Source organism: Cyprinus carpio, chromosome B18, assembly GCF_018340385.1.
Source record: "Cyprinus carpio isolate SPL01 chromosome B18, ASM1834038v1, whole genome shotgun sequence".
Taxonomy (NCBI): Eukaryota; Metazoa; Chordata; class Actinopteri; order Cypriniformes; family Cyprinidae; genus Cyprinus; species Cyprinus carpio.
The window spans coordinates 14,587,169-14,604,668 of NC_056614.1; the positions used below are offsets into that span (position 1 = coordinate 14,587,169).

Sequence of the window (17,500 nt, forward strand, 5' to 3'; positions counted from 1 at the left end):
CCATTTAATCAGTTAATCAATCACTTTAGATAGGATGTGATTGGAAGGAAGGACAGAAGGAAAAATGTTAGGTAAATATTTGATCAGTTTTCCATGATGCTTGACAGCTGTTGCTTAAAGTTTATGTCAGAAAACTCTTCATGTATACAGTATAGCTTAAGACGCATATAGCTTAAGTGTGTACATAATGAGATTCACAGCTAACAAAAGAGGAAGTGTGTGTCATATAATCCTTATCAGTACATTTAAAACTAATGCGCACTACTTTTAATAATATCAGCTTTTTGTCTGTATTTTAAACTAAAAAAAAAACGTCAGTAACATTGTATGTACGTCATATCAGAGCAGATTATAACAATAACACCTCTAAGGTTCAGCACACTTCCTTACCTTCCACAGTGAAATGCGATCCAGTCACTGAACCTACATTGTCATTGGCGTGCGAAGCGGTTGTAAGGTGATAGCTCTGTTATATGTCACCTCATGCATATTGCAGCTGCATGGTGTATTGACACATTTATGTGTGTCTAACCGAGTTTGTGTGTCTCTAGGGGCCAGGCAGCCAATGCAGGCCTGATTCCAGTCATGTCACCCCTTTGCTTCTCTCTTATCGTGTCTTGAGATGTCTTGCACAGCTGGTGAGTTATGAGCCCCTTAGCATCTAGGAATGTGTGTGTGTCTTGTAGCTTCATAAAATTCTGGTTGAACCACTGATGTCACATGGACTATGGTAACGATGTCCTTATACAATTCTGGGCCTTGAACGTGAACATTGCCTTGCTGTCGTTAGAGGGTCAGAAAGATCTCGGATTTCATCAAAAAAATCTTAATTTGAGTTCCAAAGATGAACGATCGGAGGTCTTACGGGTTTGGAATGACATGAGGGTCAGTAATTAATGACAGAATTTTATGTGGGTGAGCTATCCCTTTAATGTTTGTTTTCCTGATAAATATGTATTAACTTCCTCTTTCTATAAAAAAAATAAATAAATTATCCCAGTAATGTCACTTAAGCCACAAGGGTTTGTGGGTAGCATTTGGTCTGGTTCCATTCTGGTATGTAACGCCCATTTTTCACTTAAAAAATGTGTCACATTATAAAAATAAAATGGGTTGCAAATGATAATAATTCACATTTTCTTTCTTTGGTTAGATTCTAATTTGTTTGCTAAAATAAGCACATAATGATACAGTGGATCTGAGACTAGAAATGCTGTTTTAATTCAGCAGTCTTGATGATTTTCTTTTGTAGTGCTCTTGTGTGATTTTTTTGGTAACACTTTTGGTAGTTCAGTTGTCCACTTTAGACAATCTGCTAACAATACAGAACAATGCAACCACATGCCAACTAGTTAGTAGTGAGTATTAGTAGACTATCTGCTTACACTTATTTATGGTCACCCTACAGACTGTAACTTTTAAGAACATATCAACTTCTACAGTACTAACCCTAACCTAATAGTTTACTAATACTCTGATGAGCGTTAGTTAACATGTAATTGCAAATTATGAGAGTAAATTGATATGTAGCAGCAAACATACTCACTTATAGTTAGTAGAATGTCTAAAGTGGGCTATCGAAATAAAGCGTAACCTGATTTTTTTCTCTCTCTCCCACTGAATAAAAAATGAAGTTCATCTGAGGTACAGTTTGTTAGTAATTGATCTGCTGGTGTAGTGCAACACTTCAGGCTACGGTTCACTTTTATTTCAACCCTCTCTGTACAGTAGCTAATCCAAGGGGGCAAAACAATGTTTACATTCATATGAATGAGCGTTTTCCACAACACAGGTAAAACGGCCTCATATGACCATACACAACAGACATATGCCACTGTAAATATGCTTTTTTCTCAGGTCACAGGTAAATGGGAATGAACCAGAACAGAGCAGTTCATATCATAACATGCTGACCAAATCTAGCAAAAGTGCTCACCTCCTTTCATTTCTCAAGAGGTCAAAGTATTCATTATGTAACATGGCACTATGCTGGAACAGAGCACTCTGGGATAGCACACATTGTACTGTTGTAGACTTAACAAGAAATAAACCAATCCTGATATACCATAACCAAGCACTTCTCTCTTTGCAGAAAAACATGCCTTGATCCTGCACTTTTGTATTTGTTTCTCTGGCCTTGATTTGTCTTTGCTTCGGCTAGTCTTTTGTCTAGATTGACTCTTTATCATTGCACATATTATTCAATAAGAAAAACAAGCCATGTAATGAAAAGAGAAGAGAAGCCTCATCTTTGTTACTGACACACTGACATTTTGGCATTTCTTTTTCTCCTTTTCAGTTACTATTTCTGTTTCTTTGTGTGGAAGTGAGTGTCTATGTTCTTTTTGTGTTTGTTATCAAAGGAGGATCTGGTAACTGGAAAGAGTCCATCACCTGTAACCACGACCCTTGCTGTGGCATGATTCACTTCTGCCCATGATAGTTAATGGACACATTACAAAACAACACATGCTTTTTTATCCACTGTAGAGAGATTGAGTGCCACATTTTAACACATAAAAAATGCAAGTCCTATTATTAAATATTTCATTTTAATAATAACATAAATATTATTAATATGATAACACATTATTAAATATTGCACAGAAAATCTACATTTTTTATGATCTTGTACTTTAAATGTAATGGCATAAAACCCCTTCTTTTGGTTTTCTGGCAAAACGTTCAATGGTTTAATGTTTGAAAATGATGAAAATACTGTAGTAACATTTCTAATTTTCTCTTTTCTATTTAGTAATAATAATTATTAGTAATAGTATTAGTAGTAGTATTACTAAAAAATATGAAATTAAGAAATATTTGTATTGTAATATGTCATTGTAACAACAACAACATGATATCAACAATGACAGCAACAACAAAAACAATAATAATAACAATAATTACATTATTATTATTATTATTATTATATAAAACAATACTTGTATTGTTGTTGTTATATATATATATATATATATATATATATATATATATATATATATATATATAATTTTGTAATTTTTGTAACTGTAAATGTCTTTTTTTTAATACCTGACTGATGATTCACAGACATAAAAAAAAATGTATTATTTAGGAATTTGATTTCACCCTGGTGCGTGCAGCCCTTGTTTTGTATGTTCTTATGACCTTTAAGTTCTAGTTGATAGTTCTAGTTTTGTTGTGACTTGTCCAACTTGTCAAAACACAAAACTGGGCTGGTCCACACACAGATCCTGTTCTACTGTATGAATTTATTATAGTTTTTAATTATAGTTTATAAAGTAGTGCTATTGAGTTATACTGAGAAGTGCATATAAAAATGGGGGGATTTTCCCAGAATTACCCGAATGTCCTCAATGTAGTAAAAAACAAAAAACAATTCACTCTTCATTGCCTTGCGTTTGCATCTAAGAAGAGAATACCATATGGCGTGACATATAATCTTTGCTCTAAGTGCTCCCCTGGCACATTTAAAAGCATGTCTTACATGCAGATGTAAGAAGCCTTTAATATTGCAACTAATAAGCCTTGCATTTTGCAGACAAAGCATCCCTATTAAACAAATGGCAGGAATTGGGCTTCCTCCAGGTCGAGCAAATTGACATTGGAAACACTGGATGATCTCACTTTGATCATGAGTGTGAATCATCAGTCAGGTATTGTGATAATGCTAATTGGTCTCCCGGTCTAGGCGTTTAATGGGGTCCGTGATAAGTTTGAATTGAAACTCCACCTGTGAGTCATGATTTGCTGGACCAAACAGCTAATACATTTTCTTTGTGAAGGCTTGAGTCATTTTTTTTCAATTAATTCAGGTCACTGCTACCACCTGCTTGCTGTCTTTTTTGACACATGCAGCTTTTTTTTTTATTTTAAAGGTATGGCTATCACATGCACAGACACGTTTACAGATACAGACACATAGAACCAAATGAATGTGACCTAACGCAAATGATTTTGAATATCCAACACAGTTGTCAAATTGACTGAAATACACTTTAAGATATGTAGGTCAGACACCTTAATCATTTCAAGACAGAAAACTACTGAAGAAAGCTATAAGTGACCTCAAAGATGATCATGCAACAGTGTGAACGTTTCTTTAATAATTCTTCTGCTTTTGAAACTCAAAAGTGTGATTCTCCAACCGAACAGCACGGATCTGTCCTCAAATCATAGTTCATGTCCTCAAATCTGTAAAAAGCTCCCGGCTGATAAATGAGATATTGCATAATTCCCATGGTCCATTGCACATATCTGTTTTCCAGCCAGCATTAATGGGAAATGCAAGTATTTGATGAAGCCCTGTGGACTTGAAACTAGAGAAATTTAGGTGGCAGGAAAGGGAGGCAGTTGTAAAGGGCCTGTGTATAAACCCTCAGGGCTGATTGGTCCTCAGGGGCTGATTTGAGCACAGAGGACTCTAAAGAGGAGCCTAAAATGGGAAAGAGGTCCTGGAACTCTCCTCACCCTCATTCACAACAAAACCCTCCCAATAAAACTGTAGCCTCTGAAAGTCACAGTGGTCTGTACCTTTAGAAAAGTGTGAGAGCACTCGTTCCACATTGTCTAAATATTTGTTCTACAAAAAGCATGTTTTTGCTGCTTGCTTAATTTGAATGCTAATACAACACTATTTTCAGACATTTATATATTAACATTTATTGCATGAAATCCACTTAAATTAAAGTTTATATAATCCATTTTGCATTGGGACTACATGAATAATGTTCGTTGGCATTAATGTAATATTGCTGAAACTAGGCAGGGGATTTCTAGATCCCAGCATGCTTTGACTGTGACTGGATAGGGAGAGTACATGTTGAAATAATGCTGCTTTGAGCAAGATGAGAAAAGGGGAAACTTGTTATTGTTTAACGGTCTGTTATGTTCGGATTTATAGAAGTTTTTATGTTGGAGTTTTAAGGGAGTTTTGGTAAAAAGTGGAGCACTCTCTTTTTTCCTGGCATTTCCTGTCAACACCGTACTCTGCATATGGTAAAACAAGTTACATGTAGCAGCCAATATGCACTATTGCTAAGTAGTTACACTATTTTTGAAAGATATTAATAGATTTATTACTTTTATGAAGTCCTTTTTGTATTTTTTATAAATACTTTTATACTTTTATTATATTTGTTAATAAAGTACTTTTATTTAGCAAAGATACATTAAGTTGATGAAAAGTGACAGTAAAGAATTTATAATGTAATAAAAAATGCTTTCTGTTCATCAAAGAATCCTGAAGGAAAGTGTCACGGTTTCCACAAAACTAATAAGCAGCACAGCTGTTTTCTACATTGACATAAATTGAAGCGTTTCTTATACACTTGAATGTTTCTTAAACACAAAATCAGAATATAAGAATGATTCCTGAAGATCAGTTAACACTGATTAGTACTGGCTGCTGAAAATTCAGCTTTGCCATTACAGGAATAAATTACATGGTCACACTTTATTTTAAGGTCCAATTTTCACCATTAACAAACCATTAACTATGACTTTTTGCCTCAATAAACTCCTACTTTGCTGCTTATTAAGATAGTTCTTAAGTTTAGCTATAGGATTAGCGATGCAGAATATGTGCTTTAAGCACTAATAAACAGCCAGTATGTTAGTGAGAATTGGTCTCTTTACTGAAGTGTTACCAATAACATTTTAAAATACATTAAAATAGAAACAGTTATTGTAATAATATATCACAATATTAATGTTTTTATTGTAGATTTGGTCAGATAAATGGAGCCTTGATGAGCATAAAAATCCTTTTTGGAGCCTGACAATCGCTGGTTCCCCTTCACTTTCATTGTGGAAAAGAGACACATGAACATTTTTCAAAATATCTCCTTTTGTGTTCCACAGCGGTCAGAAAGTGGCAAATTTTTGGAACGACGTGAAGATGAATAAATGATGACACTATCTCTTTAAGTTCTGCCAAAGAGTAATTGTTTTTCACAAGTGAGCTTGAAGGACTATTTTGGTTTATGCTGGAGCCACGTATCACCACTCATCAAGAGGCTGGAGGCACTATTTTTGTTTTTGCTGTAGAGACATTTTATGGTTGTTATTACGGAGACTTATGTACGGCGGAATGGGTAAAAACAGCCATTGTGGTTTTGTGATGGCAGAGCTTTGGATGGAGTGGAGTTTTCAGAGACGGGCTTGGTTAGACTCGCTGATAGTTACTCAGAAAAGGAGGGGTCAGAGCTTTGGCAGTTGCTATAGAGACGAGACAGAGAGCAGTGTGGGAGACTGTATACTGTGGGAGAACAGATGAGCGTTTCAGGTGACGCTAACTAACATCAGGAGGGCTATTAAAGGTGGCAGGATTCAGGTCATATTCGTACATTCAAGTTATATGTGACAAACTCAGGTTCAGTCAGGAATGCATCAAGACTATCTCTAACTGGACATATTATAGGTGAGGCTGCAAAAGTAAAGTCAAAATGAGGTGTTTGAGAAGTCAAATTCAAACTAGATTTATTTCGCTACTCAGAAATATTATGAGTTGCTTTAAAAGTAAAGTCAAAAACATCTATCTATCTAGTTTTTTGTCTATCTATCTAATTTATTGTCATTGACCCAGTATGGTCTGTCTGTCTATCTCTATATCTACCTGTCTGTCTGTCTGTCTGTCTGTCTGTCTATCTATCTAGACAATCTTTGTCTGTCTATCTACTGTATCTATCTAGACAATCTTTATATGTCTGTCTGTCTGTCTGTCTGTCTGTCTGTCTGTCTGTCTGTCTGGCTGTCTGTCTATCTATCTTTGTCTGTCTGTCTGTCTGTCTGTCTGTCTGTCTGTCTATCTAGACAATCTTTGTCTGTCTGTCTGTCTGTCTATCTGTCTATCTTGTCTGTCTGTCTGTCTATCTATCTATCTATCTATCTATCTATCTATCTATCTATCTATCTATCTACCTGTCTGTCTGTCTGTCTGTCTATCTGTCTACTGTATCTATCAATCTTTGTCTGTCTGTCTGGCTGTCTGTCTATCTAGACAATCTTTGTCTGTCTGTCTGTCTGTCTGTCTGTCTGTCTGTCTATCTATCTATCTATCTATATATCTATCTATAGACAATCTTTGTCTGTCTGTCTATCTGTCTGTCTGTCTGTCTGTCTGTCTATCTATCTATCTATCTATCTAGACAACAATCTATCTGTCTGTCTGTCTGTATATTTGTCTGTCTGTCTGTCTGTCTGTATATTTGTCTGTCTGTCTGTCTATCTGTCTGTCTGTCTGTCTGTCTGTCTGTCTGTCTGTCTATCTATCTATCTATCTAGACAATCGTTGTCTGTCTATCTGTCTGTCTGTCTGTCTGTCTGTCTGTCTGTCTGTCTGTCTGTCTGTCTGTCTATCTGTCTGTCTATATATCTATCTATCTATCTATCTATCTATCTATCTATCTGTCTTTCTGTCTGTCTGTCTGTCTGTCTGTCTGTCTGTCTATCTAGACAATCTATAGACATCTATAAAATATGTTCATACCAGACAGATGCTTCCTAGAAATTATTTTAAAGTATTCATTCAGACATCATACTTGTTTATTAGACTTGTTAATTAAGCAGAACTGTGAGTCCCCAGATGTGCCATTTATTTCGAATTCTGTACTTTTATGTAATTGATGCCAAAAATAGTTGTGCGCTCACTCGGGGTAGAAATCAATATGTTAGCGTCATCTCTAAGGGACTAATCCTATCCGTTTGGCAGTCGTTACACCAAACGCTCACTGACTCATTGTGCCGTCTGTCAGCCAGTCACCTTGTCAGTCTAAATGAGCAGAGCAATGGGAGGAGGAAGAAGAAGAAGAAAAAAGAAAAAGATAAACAGTCGGGCCTCTGACATCATAGATGCTTTTTATCATGTGAGTCTGTAAATGATGGAAATGCCCTGCAAATGTCTTTGAGTGGTTTCCATGGCAATAACCTATCGCTGTACATGCTGGCAATAAAAATGCTTTGTAGTACGACATATGTTTAGTACTAAGAAAGAGGACACAGGGTTTTCTTTGTGGTGCTTTATGAAACAAATGTCAGTCAAGCAAGCTCACTGTTTTTTCTTCTACCGTCGAGACGTGAGTGGGTACGCCACACAGTCCAGACAGAAGTTTATTCCTCAATTTAGTGCCGCGTCACAGATGTTTTTCTCTTTAACTGTGCTTCTATTATGCGTTGACTACACAAGGCACAGTCTGTTATCTGTGAACAGCCAATCCTTTACACAACAACTATATCTGTCTGGGAAACTTGCTTCTTGAATGTTTACAGTATTGTTTGTTTTTATTTCCTCCTCCTGTCCGGCCAGCAAGGGTGTAAACAGCAGGAATCAAGTCGGCAAAGTGTGCAATGCCTGAGGGAGAGCACTTCTGAAGTGCTCATAATGCGGAGCAGGCTTCTTCAGCCCTTTAAAACGAACCCAATCTCAGCCCTGCGGCCACCGGCGCCAGCTCCACTGCCTGTTTTATGGGCCTTTACTGGTGTATTTGTGTGTGCGTGTGTCTATACTGCCACTCGTAAAGGTTTCTTTGAGGGCTGATTACATAGTAATCATAGAAGAGGGACATGGATGTATGATGAAGGCTTTAAATATATAGCTGTCAAATTTCATGGTGACGTGACCAAATGGAGTTCAAACCACAACAGAAGAACAACAACAAACCAGGCTGCCTTTAACTTGTCTGTTGTACTTTGCTACAAAGTTGCTTTTCACTGCTGCACTTCTGCAATATGATTTTCTTCCTTTATACAGTCAAATATGCAGAGACTTTAAGTAAGTTGTTTGTAGGTTGAAAGTGTAAACACTCTGGCTCTGTAGTAATATCAAAACATTGCTCTGTTTGTTTCACCAGCCTGACACAGCAACAGCTCAACCAATGAGGTGATTTTAGGGTGGGGCTGTCTTTTTAACTGACCAATGGCAGAATAGGCGAGTGTTCAGAGAAACCTGTTTGAAAACAATCCCTGCATCTGAATATCCCTGTTGAAAAATCCAGCATATGCTGGTTTAGGTAGGTTTTGAAGCATGGCTGCTGGTTTGTGCTGGTTTAAGCTTTTCATGAGTTGGTTTAAGCTGGTCATGTGCTAGTCCTAAAATGATCCTAAGCAGGAGCTAGTTGCTTAAGACCAGCTTAGGACCAGCACATGACCAGGTAAGAACCAGCTTAAACCAGCTCATGATCAGCTAAGGACCAGCTTAAACCAGCTCAAACCAGCAGCCATGCTTCAAAACATACCTAACCATCATATGCTGTTTTTTTTTTCAACAGGGATGCCTTCTTCCATACTATATAGCAAGCAAAAAAAACAGTTCATAAGGTATGTAAAAGTGTATTGTTTTCATAAACAGTAGGAGAAAAGTACCTGGATGACCTACTACTTTTTATATTTAGCTTTTATTTATTTTTATTTTAGTTTTCAGTTAGCTGCCAGTGCAACATTTCTAACTGTCATTTCTTTATTTTTTTCATCAAATATTTGTATTTTATTTGAGTTAAAACTATTTTTATTAGTTTCAGTTTTAGTTTAAAATAACACCCATTCTGAATCTGAATAAGCCTACTTTCTAATAAGAAGTAGGTCAGATGAGTAGTTTGTCTGAATATGCAGCATTTATAAAGCAATAGGCAAAAACTGTTCAGATGATCTACTTGAGACTCTGAATTGTACATCCAAGGGACACTTGCTATCCTATGAGGCAATCGGGAGAGAAGTCATCATTCATAAATGGCAGAGAAAAGTGTAGGTCACATGACAAAGTGATAGATCCAATATGTAGTAAATCTATATATCTGTATGCGTACTTCAAGAACACACTTTATTAACAGTTGAGAAGTAAGTTCTTTATCAAATGCAGTACATAACCTTGACAGTATGAGATTTTGGACACAGCTTTTACAATTTGGCTCCACTAGTGGCACAGAAATTACATACTTCACCTTTAAAGACATTATCTGAACTGATCATAATGTAAGATTCACTTTGTCCTTTGAGATTTGATTACAGGTCATTACTGTATATGCCCTTCAATTATGTGACGCATAAATGTAAAACATGTTTGGAAATGTGAATATGGGAATTGGTTCAAAGAGTTCATGTACAGTAATACATAGATAAAGTAAATTCTATGTGGCTCATAATCCTTGGCTTAAAAAATGATGCCTTGATGACAGACTGAAAATAGTATGCATGCTCAAGGCAATAGAGGTTGTTTTGGTTAGGATTAACCCTGGAGAGTTTCTAACTGTATAAATGTTAACTATTATACCTGGCTTGCCTGGAATACAATTCTACACAAAGGCTGTATTGTTTTCTTCAACTGATTGCTCAAAGGAATGTTTAATATTTAAATGAATGTGTATTTGGACTCATCATGATTATTACGATTCAAAGCAGTGTGCCGTTAAATCAGATCTGAAAGATTTCAACTTTGTTCCCAGACTGTCTCCAGACTTCGTTAGAAAATGAACATTTGAGAAGGGGACGTTCTGTGCGATGATGTTCAAATGATGAAAAAAACAGATGAGTATTATGCCTCTAAATGAAACGAATCATCCCTTCTTCAGGAATAGTCTGTCTCACAGTAAAACTACAACCTGTCACTCATCTTCTGTCAACTGTCTCTTTGTCTCTCTCTCTGTACATCTTGCTGGAGTCTGGAGAAAAAGATTTTCCGGTATTTTCTCATTCTGCCAAAAGAGGATTGAAAATCCTTGTGACAGTAAAGCACAGCTTGCTTCCAGCAGATCTGCCTTTAATGTATGATTCTCTGACAAGGAAACGCATGTCATCGAAACCGATATTCATCAAAAATTTATTTCCTTTCTTTTAAAAAGCCAAATCACTTGCTCGTTGCTGCAACTTGTGAAATCTAATGAAAAGATAAGAAATGTGTCTGAAAAATGACGATCAAAGAAATGCCACCCATATCATTATGAAAAATAATTAAACCAGTGGGAATAGTAAATCTTGCTTCTGAACAATCCCCTGTGAAAACATCTGAACTTTTCTACCTTTAGACTAAACTAAGACCAAAGGTTGTTTTGGTCAAATATATGGTTAGGCGTCTGTCCCTAGCAATTATACACAAGAAAATTCAATGTCTTTCACCTAACCGTTGAATTGCTTGTAAATAGCTCTTATATGAGGTTGAGCCATGTGCCCCTGTGCCACACTTTGCTGCTAATGAGGGGGATGTGTCAGGGGTTGTCAAGGAGGAACTCTCCACATCTGGGAGGCTAATTATAGCAGCCTTATTAGTTTGACCCTCAACATTCTTCCTCCTCTGATCGCTGTAGGAAGGATGGGACCTGCAAGGCTGGATTTTTAAAAGCTCCAATAGCCAGGATCTGGATGAATTTGACAGCTGGTCACTCACAAGTTGGCAGGTTGCGTTTATTGCCATGATCTCCAGAGAGCAACTTTCACTAGCAAGCGAGCACTGGAGGCTTTTGAGATCGTGTTGAAAGACCAGGAATGCTGGTCACTAGAATATGTTTTGATTTTAGCGTTGATGCAGCCATTAAGTATCTACTGGCATTTACAAAAAATCTATTATTTAGGTTAAGGAAATAATTATTTAGATAGTATGAAAAGTGGCTAGAGATTTTTTTCTAGAGTTTTGAGGACAATAAAATCACCATTGTAATTCAGTGCATGATGCCATGCCATGATGAGATGGTTATTTGGTCCCTGTATAACGTGATAGGGTAGAATAATGGGAGTAGAAATGACTTAAGGAATAAACACAATTGTTTTTTGTTTTTTTTTACATACATTTCTATTTCCTATGTGCTGAATCTTGAAAGTCATAAAAATCCTGATTTTTTTTTATAACTGTTTCCACCAAAATATCAAGCCGCACACAACAGTCGATTGAAATAGAAAACAGTTATTTTACACTGTAGTATTTCACAATATTACTGTTTTACTATATGTTGAATAAATAAATGAAATAAGATAAGAGACTACTTTCAAAAACATTAAAAAAAAAAAACCTAAACTTTTGAATGGTAGTTTATATTTATAATATTTATTTTCAAATTAATAAATTTATATTAATAATAATGTTAAATTAAATATTAATTAATATTAATATTTTACTAAAATTTCTAAATATGAAATATAAAATTTAATTAAAAATTTAAATTATTACTATTATAGTATTACCTAAAAGTAATATTCTAAAAGTTGTAATCATTTCGATATTTTTTAATTTGTCACTAGTGAGCATTTAAATAAAATCTAATTAAACAGAATAATATGCAAAGGATTCCATTAGTGAGTGTGTGGTATCAGAGGTTGGCTTGTAATGGATGTGTGCTGATGCTGAGGGCCAGTGACGGTGATCTGACGTCTCAGTCTGACTCACTGCCGTCGAGTGTGTCTGTGCATGTGCGTGTGAGTGTGCAAGAGGAGGATGCGCCGCGTGGCATTATGTATTCTACCATGAGTCCGCTCTCTCAGCTCAGTGACCTCAGATGATCCACCAGACTGCTGTGCACTCAAAGAAAGACAGTTGTGTGACGCACTCACCAGACTGGACGTCACACACATTCACACAAGGGAGTGGACAAGCTACAGCTTCTCTTATGGCCATTTCTGCATACTCTCAGAGATCAATAAATGCATTTGCGTGTGCATGTTTGTGCATCGGTGTCTCTGAGAGAATCTGCATAGTCAAACAGGTTGCTTTTTTCCCACTTTTGTTTTGAAGCTGTACATAATTATGCATATGAAGTAGTAAGCTGGGTGGCCTTGAGACGGTGAGCCTCAGTCAAACAAAGCTTGCCCATGTGAAACACGAGGAAGTATTGAGACCAGCTATGAAAACACAGGCCAGGACAGAATTCTCTTTCTGCCCTGTAGCCCAAGCTTTTGCTCGATTTGAAGCCTGAGAAAAACATCAAGCAGCTCAAGAAAACAATGTTGTATAGCCACAAATTTAACTTGGTGGTCCGAGCTAACAGGGAACTTTGGCTAACATTTTGGTTCTATTAAAGTTCTGAAAAAAAAAAAAAAAAAAAAAAAAAAACTTTTTCCAGTAACACTAATAGAAATAGAATATTCTTTCAATGTTGGCACAAATACATTAAATTTAGTTCGGATGGCATAACATTTTTTAAACGTTAATGTTCAGAGAAGTAGGCTAACATTCTCATAATTTTTGCAAAAAAAAAAAAAACATGGAATGTTTGCAAAACCAAGAATAAATTTAAACCATTTAAAACACTTGACTTTTAGAACCTTCAGAGAACATTTTTATAACTTAATGGGAACTTAGCAGAGTCTTAATGCACAGATCCAATCTTTTGACCTTATTCGATTTTTTTGTTGACCTGCCTGTTTACATTAATTCTTGCCCAAACTGTCAGTGATTGCTTTACTATGCACATGGTGCATAATATAATTAACATCGAGTGGCTGTTATTATTTGGCAGCATAGACAACAGCTGTCAAGGATGTTTTGCGACAAAATCTGACTGAACTGATACATAATGGAAAATATGGAAATAGGATAGGATATGCATGTTTAGATGTAGATATCGGATATATATATATCCAATATAAGCCATTTGGAAGTGGCTCAGATCGGATGCAAAATTTGATTTTTGAGTTTACACGTTTGCAACAAATTCTGATATGTGTCAGTTGTGAGCAAAATATCTGATTTTTTGTGCCAGTGTAAACGCAGACTATTACGTTGTGTGCTTGAAGTTGAACAACTTCTTAAGTTGACTAGACATCCTCAAAAGCACCACTAATCATGTGATTTCCTGGAAAAACAAAACAAAAAAACATTTAGGCGCAACGTCACTGTCACAATTGGTGTTGGTAATCACATGAAGACGAAGGTCAAGAAAACATAATAAATACCAAAGATAAGTCCAGAAACAGGGACAGGAGTAAACACAACCATGGCATACAGTAGATGAGACCAAACAAACTAAAGGGAAACAAACATGATCTTTTATAGAAATAATAATGAGGTGAACACAGCTGTGAAGACTATCTCAATCAAATCAGCTAACATGACAACTAAATACTGACGAGAACTAGAACAGAGGAAAGAGGAAACTAAATAGAAACAAACTAAAACTCAATGAAAATGAAACTAAGACAAAAATAACTGAAAATGTTATAGTCACAACCAAAGACATATGTACGTGAGGGCGGAGAATACATGCAGATATTTAAATATTGATTAAATTTCTTTAGGTCACCATTCATAAGCTCCTGATTAATTTTGATGCAGTTCTGATTCATGTTTCACTAACATTCTGCTTAAATACGAAATAAATTCTTTGTCTGCTTATGCTGTAAATTATACAGGAGAGTGTTTTAAACTGATTCAAACCAGTAAATCATCTTTTTGAAGATTAATTAGTGTCTCTAACTCTGTATGTTTTTGATGCACTAAAAAGAATCAACGCGTTAAAAGGAATTTATTTGTGAATCAGACTACAATGGCCAAGCTGTGTGTTTCTGATACACTATAAAGAACCAGCATGTAAGCAGTGCTATTTTAGTATTATTTATATACAATGTAATTTTTCATTTAATATTTATATTTTATTTTATTTCAGTTACCGGAAATAATTCTTAATAGTTTTAGTTGTAGTAAACAACAAAGTCATTTGCTTGTGAATTGCTAGGTCAAGTTTAAGAGGACATGTCAACAGAGTTTTTTTTTTTTTAATTTTTGTATTAATAATTATTTATTATTTTTTGCCACTACACGTACACAGCCTTTCATTGCATCAACATCAGCAACATTCAAATGAATAAAAAAATCAATATGGCCAAATAAAAAAAGTGTAGCATGCTGAAACACAAAACTGTATGCGTAAACTGCCGCTAAATTTTAAATTTTTAAATTTTAAAGCGCTATGATTACGCTTTTTCTTTCAGTAAAGTGTTGTTTTGCATGTGTTTGTCCATGTGCATATGCATAGAGAAATATGCGTTTATTAGCTGTACAGACCTGCTGTTCTAACCTGTAATCTCTGTACATTCGAGCTCTTAAATGCGCCATTTAGCCCGGGGAGAGAGAGAGAGAGAGAGAGAGAGGGGAGGAGAGAGAGAGAGAGAGAGAGAGAGAGAGAGAGAGAGAGAGCACAGCTCTGCTGGGGAGAGATGATTCTCTCTGTTACCTTGGCAGAGTTCCAGAGAGATTTCCAGGGCCGCCACACGTGCCCCATCAGTCCTCGCCGTTCTGTTTTGCTGCTCTATTCTCTTTATCTTTTGTGAGAAGGGCCGGAAAACGGCGAGGGGTCAGGGGCTCTGACGTTTATTCTGACGTGTATTGTTCTCACGCATATCATGCCATGGTGAAGATGTTATCTCATTTATGTCATCTCACAAAGACCATTCTCTCCTGAGCCTTCTGATAACACACTTTACATCCGTTTGACCAAGGCAAATTCTACCAACACCTAGTCTCACATAGCCAGGCTATCTTGACTGGGTCGGATCAGCTTTGTCATTTATTTTGGCCAGTTAGAAAGGAATAAAACATCTGACTGAAATATAAAGCACCTGACAGCATTTTCCATTTTTTAATGTGAAAGTTTATCTGAAATAGTAACGCTAATCTTCATTGTCACATGAACCTTCGGATATCATTCTAATATGCTGATTTGGTGTTCAATTATTATTGGTGCTTAATTATTAATAATTGTTCTTATTATCAGTGTTGAAAATATTTTTTCTTGCTTTATATTTTTGTGGAAAATGGGATATATTTTAATTTCAGGATTCTCTGATTAATAGAAAGTTCAAAAGAACAGCATTTATTTGAAATATAAATCTTTTGGAACTTTATACATTTCTGTCACTTTAATTCAATTTAAATGCATCACTGCTAAATAAAAGTATTAATTTCTTTCTTTCTTTTTTCTTTTCTTTCTTTCTTTCTTTTTTTTTTACTTATCTCATCACAGTGTTCACAAAAATCTTAAGCATCAAAAACTTTTGTGCTCAAGAAAGAAATGTTTCTTGAACATCAAATCAGCTATCAACTATAATTATATATATTTTTTTAATAATCATTCTAATTCTATGAGGATAGTGAAGTCCCCAGATTGATTGGGGGACTGTATTTTGGCATCTGTATTTTAGTAAAGCTTGTACCAAATAGTCTAAATAAATTAGAGTAAAGAGGAAATCCATGAAAACCTGAATTAGTCATTAAATATGTATTTTATAGGGATATTTCACCTAAAAATGAAAATTCTGTCATTATTTACTCACCCTCATTTTGTACCAAATCTGCAACACCTTTGTTCATCTTCAGAACACAAATTAAGATATTTCTGATGAAATCCGAGAGTTTTTTGACCTTGCATAGACAGCAACGCAACTGACTCGTTCATGTTCAAGAAAGGTAGTAAAGACATTGTTAAAATAGTCCATGTGACATCAGTGGTTCAACCAGCAATTGTTATAGCAATGTAATGACTTTATTTGACAAATTCTTCTCTTCCGTGTCAGTCTTCGATGTGTGTTCATGAGAGGATCACAACACACAATTCACAGAATTCAACGTGTGTTCATGACAGTACCACAGCGGTTGTATTTTGAAGATGAACGAATGTCTTATGAGTTTGGAATGACACGAGGGTGAGTAATTAATGACAGAATTTAAATTTTTGGGTGAATCCCAAATTATCCCAAATAATATTACAAAATAATATATATTGCAAAGTGTGTTTTTAACTGGTATAGGTTGGCCTTTCTCACATGAATAACATTTTATGAATAACAAGACTAAAAGGTCCTTGAAAGAGTGATTATGAACATGCTAAACGAACTTGTTCTGTCTTGAATAACTGAGAGTCTGTCTCTCAGTCTGTCGCCTTCCTGTCATCACACACTGCATGCAAATGCTGTTACAGTAAGTACTCTGCACATACTATGATTAGATTAGAGATAGAGCCATAATTCAGCCAACAGACAATTCATTCACATACAGTTGTCACTCATCTTAAACCCATTGTTTACACACAGAGTTTGGGTAATAACAAAAGCACAACCACATTTAAACTTAATTCCCACATGAAAAATTCAGGTTAATGACAACCACATTTTCTTTATTGGCTCTTTTCTTTTTTTAATCACTCATGGTTGTCACTCCCAAAGATTTGCAGTGTGTACATGACCAGTTTCGCACCATAAAATTAATAAATCATAAAATAAGGGTAGGCTTATGGAATGGGTGTGTTGGTCCTCCATCAGTGTCAAAAGGTTAATACCTACACATTATATAAGAGGATTCAGAAAAACCAATAGTTAACTACCTATACAAAATAGTTCTGTTACGTTCCTGTGAATGCTGAGTTGATGTGGATGATAACGCTGAGGTTACCAGGAACAAGTCAAGTACAAGCAAATAAACAGAAGGGAGAAGGAACATTAAGGGCTGCACATGTACAGGTCAAACAGAAGGCAAACTGCTCAAGAGCGCTCTGACCAAATATTTAGTCTTCTGAAGAACAAAGAATGT

General features: G+C 35.7%; 1 protein-coding gene across 2 annotated transcripts in view; it reads right to left on the bottom strand.

The window, feature by feature from the left end:
- LOC122140416 (peptidyl-prolyl cis-trans isomerase FKBP8-like) overlaps positions 1–17,500 on the bottom strand; it is a 44,632-nt gene that overhangs the window by 10,116 nt on the left and 17,016 nt on the right. The window lies entirely within an intron of this gene.